Genomic DNA, 10,423 nt, shown 5'->3' on the forward strand with positions numbered 1-10,423 from the left:
CCGAAGGACCGTAATTGTTAATGAATTGGCTGGTTATGGATTTAACCGTGAGCCAGATGGCTAGATTATTGCCGTGTTACGGCGGAGCCATAATTATGGCTAAGTATCAATGCATATATGCTGTTGAATAAATTGTGAATGTTTGCACTTCCACCATCGGAGATGAGGGTTTCCCTGGGAGGAAGCAGTGGCTAGCCACCACGTGCTCCAGGTTGAGACTCGAAGCTCTTTTTGACCCTATGTCGTAAGTGTGGCCGGGCACTGTGAAAGGCCCGGATGAGCTCGCCCCCGTAAATATTCACCAGTGAGGGTGATGGATATGGATCATGATTATGATCAAGTTTATGATGAGTATAACTCGAGTTGGGGATGCGCGACAGAGGGACAGTCCAATGGTTAGCTACCAGGACTTGTCGGGTTGGCTCTATAACCGACAGATGATATCATCAGCCACTAAGGACAGGCATGCATCATAAGCATACTACATGAATTATTTGAGATTGCCTATTTGACTGCATATTACTTGCTAATTGTCTAAATGCCTGATTCATTCCTATTTGTAAATCTCTTGTCTGATATAACTATGTTTGCTATATTATACTCCTGCTGGTGGTTGGGAGGTCTGAAGGAATTGGAAAGGGAAGTATTAGTTAGACTGAAGGATCTTTAGTCAGTTGCCACGTACGGTTTAGTTTGTTTATAAGCTTTGATATTATCTGGAGGAAGTTCTAGGATTGCCTTCGGCTTTCCTCTATTATCATGTATTATATATGTGGAAGCTGTTACCGTGCTGGCTGCTGGGGACCTCTGGTTCTCACCCATGCGGATTTTGTGGTTTTCAGATGCAGGACGCGAGGCTTCTCGTTAAGGCATGCTGGAGACTTCTGGATTAGCGAAGATCCTTTGTTCTCGGGACTCCGTCTTGGTTTACATATCTTGTTTAGATACTTTTATCTCCATTAAATAATACAAACTGTGATGACTCCTTCTAGAGGGGATTTTGGAGAATAGATTTCTGTATTTGTGTCCTTTTGGGGTTTTCCTTATTTTATTATATGTATATATTGCTATGCTCGGACTGGTTATCTTCGCAGCCGGATTTTGAGTCTTAATATTCCTGTTTTTGACACTCTTTATATATATATGATCTCGCGTTAGCTTATCCCTGTTCGTTACGTTATCGATCGGAGTGTTGCGCTTTCGAGTTACGTTTTTTTGTTTACCCCTTTTTCTACAAAGGCTCCTAGTTATAATCAATTATTCATACTACTATACGTACTAAATTTTTGTTTTAGAGGTCGTAATACTTTGCCATCTCTGAATTATGACTTAAGCATAAGACTCTGTATGGTAGGGTGTTACACAAATTGCAACGGAATTTGAACAAATCCAAGTAATATAATACAGTTTCACGTTACAAAATTGGCTATTTATGTCACCATCCACCTCTGGAGCTTTGCCCTAATTATATGCAGCAGAAAAAGCCGTGGATTGATCTATGAAAGTTGAACTTGCCTCACAAAATTAAGCTATTTATCTAGAAAGCTCTCCATGGTCGGCTTCCGGTGCTTGCTCAGATTCACCACCGCATCCCATCTATATCGTCAATATGCCCCTGCTGTTATGAAGCAATAGAAACAATCACTCATTATTTGATCTATTGCTCTAGAATCAAAGAAGTATGGTCTCAGAGTTATCTTCGTGACTGTCTTCCCCATGAGAGCCCTAACGACTTTTGGACATGGTGGAATGCATCAATAGAGATGCTTAACCCATTGAAGAATGTTGACCGTAATCCTCAATTGCTTGCCATCATTTGCTGGAACTACTGGAAAGTTCACAACCAGTTAATTTTTGAAGGTTCTACTTCAATGCCGTCTGCCATTCTAGCAAGCTCTGTCAAGTTGCTCCACGAAATCCAAAGAACTCCTAGTTTAGATCATCATCTCCATGAGACAATCTCTTAGTTTCATTCAATTTGATTTATCATTTTTCTTCTTTAAGATTTTTCTTCGTTTTTCGATCATGCACCGTTGGATGAATACCTTCAGTGTATTATTTTAGAAAATCCCCACCTTTTATTATACTGTCCTGCTTTTGGACATCTTTGTATTTCATTTTTCAATAATTAATGAAATATAACCTACAATTTTTAGAAAAAAAAACCTCCTAATAACTCTACTGATGACCATACATGGTTAAAACAATCAATCCAAACAATTCACCTTCACCATTAGTCTCTTCCGGTGGTTCACCTTCACTTACCATAGATGATGCCAACCCCTCTCAAAATTCAACTAGTATTTTTTACATACATCCAAGTGAGAACCCTACCTCTATTCTTGTTTCTCTTGTACTCACTGGAAATAATTACCAATTTGGAGTCGCTATTTTTCCATGGCATTACCTCCAAAAATAAAAATGAATTTCTCACTAGCACAATTTCTCCTCCCTCTTCTGATGACCTTTTGTTCTTTGTTTGGGATAGATGCAACAATCTTGTTCTCTATTGACTCTTTCATTCTTTGCCACCATCCATAATCCAGAGTGTAATTTACCTCTCCATTGAATCTTCTGTTTGGTAGGACCTTTGTGAAAGATTTTCATAGACTGACCTTCTTCGCATTGCCGAACTCCAAGAGGAAATATATGGGTTGAAGCAAGGTTCCCTATCTATTATTTACTTCTACACAGCGCTCAAAACTTTATGGGAAGAGATGGAAAACTCTCGACCCTTCCTGTTTGTTCGTGTCCTGCCAAAACCCACCGTCTCCATGATTTTGTTATTCGATTTTTAAAAGGGCCCGATGAACGATTTGCAGTTGTACGATCCCAATTACTTTTGCTCGATCCTCTTCCGTCAGCAGCTAAGGTCTTTGCCATGGTGATCCAACATGAACGACAGTTGCTCGTCACCTCCAGCATTCTTGATGAATAGAAAATTCTGACCGCTGCCGTCGATAGCCGACGCCCTTCCTCAGGCCGTGGGCGTGGTTCCTCCCTTGCCAGCGCAGGATGCGGAGGTGCTCAGTAAAAAATCTGCACTCATTGTGGACGAATCGGCCACACCATTGACATCTGTTATGCGAAGCACGGCTATCTGCCGAGTCATCCGCATTTTTCTGGTTGAGCGCATCTCCCATATCACACCATGATCTCTGTCAATAGCATAGCTGCTGCACCTCCCTATTCATTCAGTACTCAGAATCAACGTGAGAAAGATGCTAAGGGTAATCCACTAGAAACGGTTCTTGGCTTGACATTAGCCCAGCATAACACTCTTATGACTTTTCTGAAGAAAGATGAGGCTCATGCATCAGCCACTAAAGATGAGACAACCCTTTCTTCCTCTCAACTTGGGCTTCTCCCAAGTCCAACTTTGGGTATCCATCATTTATGCTATTCTTCAACTTTCTCTATTTTAAATTATTCTTCATCTCAATCAATAGTTAATGATACTTGGATAATTGATTCAGGTGCTACGAACCATATTACTTCAAATTTGTCCAATTTTTTTTATCTTATTCTAACATCAAACCCATCATCATACACATGCCAAATGGATCCATTGCTATTTCTTCTTATTTTGGTGTAGTTAAATTTTCAAATTCTTTAACTCTCTCCAACATTCTTTATTTGCCTCAATCTCATTTTAATATAATTTCTGTATCTAAAATTACTTCTATGCTTTCCTATCAAATCACTTTTTCAAAATTTTTTTGTCTCTTTCAGGAATTGAACAGCTTGAGGATGATTAGTTTGGATAGCTTACGAGAAGGATTGTATGTTCTTACACAAACATGCATCTTCTATCAATAATTCATTGTAACCACATTCCATCATCTTCACCCATTCCACTCATCTCACGCCTTCCAAATTATGACATCTCCGTTTAGGATACATTTTTGGACAAAGACTTGACATATTACATAGACAATTTTTCTTTATTCCACTACACCATGATAAAGTTTGTGATGTATGTCATTTTTTCAAACAAAGAAAACTTTCTTTTCATATTAGTATAAATAAAGCAATAGCTAATTTTAAATTATTGTATTTAGATATTTGGGGGCTCTTTTGCCAAAACTCTATTCATAATGATAAATATTTTTTAACTATTGTGGATGATTTTAGCCAAATTACTTGGGTCATTTTACTAGATCAAAGAGTGAGGTGTCACAATAGATTAAGAATTTTATGGTTTTAGTAAAAACCTAATTTAATTTAATGGTTAAAATTATTCGTTCTGACAATGGGCCTGAATTTCTTTTACATGATTTTTATTCATCTCAAGGCTTCATTCATTGAAGTTGCGTTGAAACTCCCCAACACAATGGGAGGGTTGAACGTAAACATCAACACATTTTAAATGTTGCATGCGCTCTTATGTTTCAATCAAATTTACCTCTTAATTTTTGGTGCTATGCCGTTCATCATGTTGGTTATTTGATTAATAGAGTTCCATCCTCTATTCTCAAGTTTAAAACTCCTTTTGAGATTTTATTTGATAAGCAATCAAACTTTAATGATTTAAGAATTTTTTAAATGTTTATGTTTTGTTTCCACTAGCACTAATTAACGTTCTAAATTTGATCCTAGAGCACACAAGGCTATATTTATAGGCTTTCAAAATAGCTTTAAGGGTTATATTGTCTATATTTTGGATCATAAAAAAAATGTCGTGTCCAGAAATGTTATTTTTCATGAGCACATTTTTCCTTTAATAAAACATCTTTTCCAGTCTATTACCCACGGCCCAAACACTCTCTCACTTCCAATTGGACCTAATACACTATTCCATGACCTAACACCTATTTCATCTCCCTCATCTAACACATTCTCACCTTCATCTTCTCCAGACAGCATCCTTCCTCCTATCACTTTTCCATCGCCACCATCTCTCCCATCACCACCCTCATCTCCTGTCCTTCCCTTTCCCTCGTTTTCTGACCAAACTACCTCCCCAGCTACTTGTGCTTCTCCACCAACTCCGATCCCTCACTTTCGCCAGAGCCAATGCCAGTCTCGACCACCTTCTCATATCTCTGATTTTATTTGTAATTCTTCTCTTAATGCTAAAATCTCTCGCTCCTCAAGTTCTAGGTATCTTATTTCATCTTTTTTCTCTCTTGATTCCTTTCTCTTTCACATAATAAATATGTATCATCTTTGCATTCTGAGTATGAGTCCATGAGTTTTCAAGAAACACAAAAGGTCCCTCACTGGCAAAATACCATGAATGAGGAAATTGCTGCTCTGGTGTTGAACAGAACTTGGAAATTGGTGGATTGCCCTCCAAAAGTGTGACCCATTGGCTGCAAATGGGTTTACAAGATTAAACGCCGGCCAAATGGTTCTATTAAAAAATACAAGGCACGACTCGTAGCAAAGGGTTTCACACAAACATAAGGGGTTGATTTTCTTGAGACTTTCTCACCAATGGTAAAACCTACAACGATCAGAATTGTTCTTACCTTAGCATCAATGAAGAGATGGTTTATTCAGCAATTGAAGGTCAATAATGCATTTTTACACAGCAATTTGACAGAAATAGTTTATATGGCACTTCCTCTTGGAATTACTTCATCCCATCCCAATCAATGTTGCAAGCTCCTTAAGTCTCTTTATGGGTTGCGACATTCAAGCAGAATGTGGTATGAGAAACTTTCTTCGCTTCTTCTTTCTTGTGGTTATCAGCAGACAACTTTTAATTATAGTTTATTTGTCAAAATTCTAGACAATAAAATATGCATTCTGTTAGTTTATATCGATGACATCATCGTTACTAGAAATTATGCTGATGAAATTACTTCTATTAAGAAGATTTTAGACTGCAATTTTAAGATTAAGGATCTTGATACACTAAGTATTTTCTAGGCATTGAAGTTGCTCACTCTTCAAAGGGTATTTTTCTTTCTCAGCATAAATACTATCTTGATTTATTAGATGATTCTGAATTACTTGGTGCTAAACCTGCTGCTATCCCTATGGATAGTACTGTAAAGCTTTACCAAGATGATGGTCCTCTTTTTTTAGATTCTTCTGTTTATCGCTGTCTTGTTAGCCGGTAAATTTATTTGACCACTACTCGACCAGATATTATGTATGCCACCTAGCAACTTAGCCAGTTAATGGCCTCTCCTTCTCATGCTCATTACAAAGCTGCAATGCAGGTTCTTCGCTATCTCAAGAATAGTCCAGGCAAAGGGTTGTATTTTTTTTTAGAGACATTACTCTTCAGACTTGTGGATTTAGTGATTTCGATTAGGCCGGATGCCCTAATACCCGCCGTTCCTTAACTGGCTACTGCTTCTTTTTGGGGGATTGTGTAGTGTCTTGGAAAACTAAGAAGTAGACCACCGTTTCTCGTTCCTCTACGGAAGCTGAGTATCGTGCTTTGTCTACTAAAACTTGTGCGCTTTTATAGATCTTAAACCTGCTGTAATTCCTTCGCATTACTTGTGTAAGACCTTTGATTCTGTTTTGCGATAACTAGAGTGCATTACATATCGCTGCCAATCCGATTCTTCATGAATGATCAAACATCTGGAGGTTGATTGTCACCTTTGTTCGACAAAAAGCTCAAGCTGGTATCATGAAATTACTTTCCATTCCTTCCTCGCGGCAATTGGCAGATATTTTTACCAAATCTTTGCCTACTCAACCGTTTCAAGCTAATCTTTTCAAGCTGGGATCTTATATGGTTAAATATCTCAATAGATCTTATAATTGGTATTGACAAAAAAAAAGGATGTCTTTTGAAACAGAATTCATGAGTATTGTGCTGAAAGTAATCCTAGTTTGATTAAGAGAGGAGCAAACTACAATAAAGCAACGATGACATGGGATTAATGTTGAGATACAAAGATTTGGTGGTTGTCATGATTAAGCATGATGAAGAATAGGGAGTGATTCAAATAAAAATGATATAATGGAGTTAGCTTATCAACTCTTCGAAGCCATTGAAAAAAAAAGAAGTTTTGTAAGGCCAGGCAAGAGTTATGAATGGAATATAAATAGAGATCTCAATTTCTTATTAGCGAAAGTTCTAAAAGGATAAAAACAAATACTTTTGGACCATACTCTTCATCATCAAATCCAAAAGAAAAAAAAAAGAAAAAGCTAATGAAGTTAGCGTAGATTTTTTAGTTCGTCCAATAAACACTAAGGCGACAAAGAGAAAGGGCACGGAAAAATCAAAAGTGCAAATGAATAAACCCAATTTACTAGCAGAGCTTAGTGAAATTAAGTCTAATAATTCTAAGAAATTAGAAATTGTGGAGGACTTTAAAATTATTGAGTAAAAAGAAAATAGCGGCAAAGAAAAAATTGGTAACAATAAAGGAGATGGAAGCAGAGATACAAATCCTAAATGCGAATACATCTTCAATAACTAAAGAACGCCAAACCATTCATGCAAAGATGGTGAAAAAAATCATACAAAATACTTTTAGATTACTGTATTTATTAGCTTGTTTTTAACTTTCATGTAAGTTTTTTTTATACAAGTGTTATTTATCTTTTTATTTGAATATTATTGTAATTTTTAATTTATTTAATTATGTAATTTAATTATGTAATGTTTATTAAGTTATTTAGTTTTTTTTCTATTTAAAAATTATCTATTTAAAATAGCCGTTAAGTGCTGAAAATTAGCCGTTAAAATTTACTATTACAAACACCAATATAAATATGAGACAAGGTCTTAGTACATTTGCTCATACTTCTTTTTTTTACTCTTACCATTCTTTGGTCATATCTATTTCTGCTATCACCTTTCAAAATATTCTTTTATTTGCTATATTCATTCAAGTTTTAGTCTTTGACCACAGATGGAAACTATAATGATTTCAATAACAAGTTCTTGGATGACTTGGGTGAGAAAATTGTATTCAGTGACTTAAACAATTCTAATGGCATGAATTTGGGTGATTGGATTAAAGAATTTTTGTTTGATGACCTGATGAACGCCAACTTAAAATCTTTTTGCAATTGTATGAAGAAGATAGAGATCGTGAAGATGGATATCAATGAATGTTCAATGATTATTTTGCACCTAATCCAGTATACTCTGATGATATATTTCGACGGAAATTTTGAATGGCAAAACATTTTTTTTTTTGCATTGTGGAAGTCCTTTCTGAGGTAGATCAATATTTGTAGCAAAAAGTCGATGCCGTAGGTAATAATGGCTTATCTCCATTGCAAAAAATGCACGGCTACCATGCATATGATGGCATATAGAATCTCGGCTGACGTTGTTAACGACTACGGGAGAATAGGTGAAATCACTACAATTGAGTGCTTGAAAAAGTTTGTTGAAGATATAATTTTAGTTTGTGAGTGTAAATACTTACATACCGCAAATTCAAAATGATGTATAATACCTTCTAAAGATAGGAGAGGATCGTGGCTTTTCGAGTATGATGGGAAGCATTGACTGGATGCATTGGAAGTGGAAAAATTGTCCAAAAACTTGGAAATGTATGTTCTTAAGTGGTTATCGTGGGGTTCCCACTATTATACTTGAAGCTGTTGCATCTTTTGACCTTTGGATATGTCATGCTTTTTTTGGAGTTGCAGGTTTCAATAATAATATCAATGTGTTAAATCGTTTACCGGTGTTTGACGAAGTTTTATAAGGTCGTGTTCCATAGATAAACTACACCATAAATAATAACTCATACAATATGAGATACTATTTATCAAATGTATATATCCTAAATGGATAATGTTTGTTAAAATAATATTTCGACTACAAGGAGATAAACAAAACTTGTTTGCACAATATCAAAAAGGACAATGAAAGGATGTAGAATGAGCATTTGGAGTATTGCAAGCTCGTTTCACAATAATTCATGGCCTAACATGTTTCTGGGATAAAGAAAAGCTTGGAAAATTAATGAAGGCTTGTATCATATTGTATAATATAATTGTTGAAGAGGAAATAAATGCATGTACTAGTAACTTTACTAAACTCCCTTTTCATGATAATGTCGACAATGGTATTTTTAGTTTTTTACAACTAGAGTTAGACGAAAAGCATGTTGCTCCTAAGAGGTACATTAAAAGAAATGTCAAACTTCGTGATAGATAAAAGCATCAACAATTACAAGCAGATTTTGTTGAGCATATATAGCAGTTTCACAATTTTAATGAATTAAGTTTAGAGTTTTATTAGGTTTAATATTATGTTGTCTTTGTTATTATTTAAGTTAGGTACGATTTTAGTCCCTAAGATAGGGACTGAAAATTTTTTTTCATCCCCAAACCTTTTTTACTTATAAAATTGTCCCTAGAGTTTAACTTAGTTTTAAAATTGTCATTTTTACCAACATTTTAATTTTTATTACCAAACTACCCCTAACTAAAAAATAGAAAATAAAAAAGAAAAAAAACAAAAAAAAGTTTAAAGGGAATCACGCTTGGGGGGGGGTGTCAGGGAAGAAGAGGGGGAAGGGAAGGTGGGGAAGGGAAGGGGAAGAGAATTCGCCGCCGCCGCCGCTCCTCTTCGTTCGGTCCTTGCCGTGGATCTCGCCGCCAGATCTCGTCGTTGCTCCTCTTCCTCGCTCGACGTCGATGCCAACAGATCCAAGAGGGTGGACGTCGCGTGCTGCTCGTCGTTTCTGCTCCTCCTCCTCGTTCGGTCACCGGCCGTCGTTGCTCCTCGTCGGCCGTTTCTTCTCCCCGGCCGTTTCTTCTCGTTGCCGTTTCTGTTAATTATATTGTTGAATTTGTTTGATTTGTGGAGTTGTTGATTTTGCTAATTACATTGTTTCTGATTATAATTCCATTATTGTTTTTTATTCTAATTTCATTCTGCTTTTGGTTCTGGTTCTGCTTCTGGTTGCTTGTGCTTTTGATTCTAGTTTTGCTTCTAATTCAATTTCATTCTACTTCTGCTTCTGGTTGCTTGTGCTTTTGGTTCTGGTTTTGCTTCTAATTCTATTGTTTCTACTTCTGCTTCTGGTTGCTTGTGCTTCTAGTTCTGGTTTTGCTTCTAATTCCATTGTTTTTGCTTCTGCTTCTGGTTGCTTGTGCTTTTGGTTCTGGTTTTGCTTCTAATTCTATTGTTTATGCTTCTGCTTCTAGTTATTTTTTTTTTTAAATATTTATTACATTGTTTCATTGTTGTTGCTGATGCTTCGATGAAAAAGAAGAAAAAAGAAGAAGAGATGATGTTGGGATGGAGAAGAAGAAAAAGAGGAATAGAAAATGAGGATTTTGGGGAAGAAGGGGAATGATATTTTGGTTCGAAGGACGATTTTAAACTAGGTTAAACCTTAGGAATGTTTTTGTAAGCAAAAAAAAGTTAGAGACGAAAAAAATTTTCAACCCATATCTTAGGGACTAAAATCGTACTTAACCCTTATTATGTTATTTATGTAATGTTTTAAATATGTCATGTGGTTTTTTTAACGAT

Source organism: Arachis ipaensis, chromosome B02 (assembly GCF_000816755.2).
Source record: "Arachis ipaensis cultivar K30076 chromosome B02, Araip1.1, whole genome shotgun sequence".
Taxonomy (NCBI): Eukaryota; Viridiplantae; Streptophyta; class Magnoliopsida; order Fabales; family Fabaceae; genus Arachis; species Arachis ipaensis.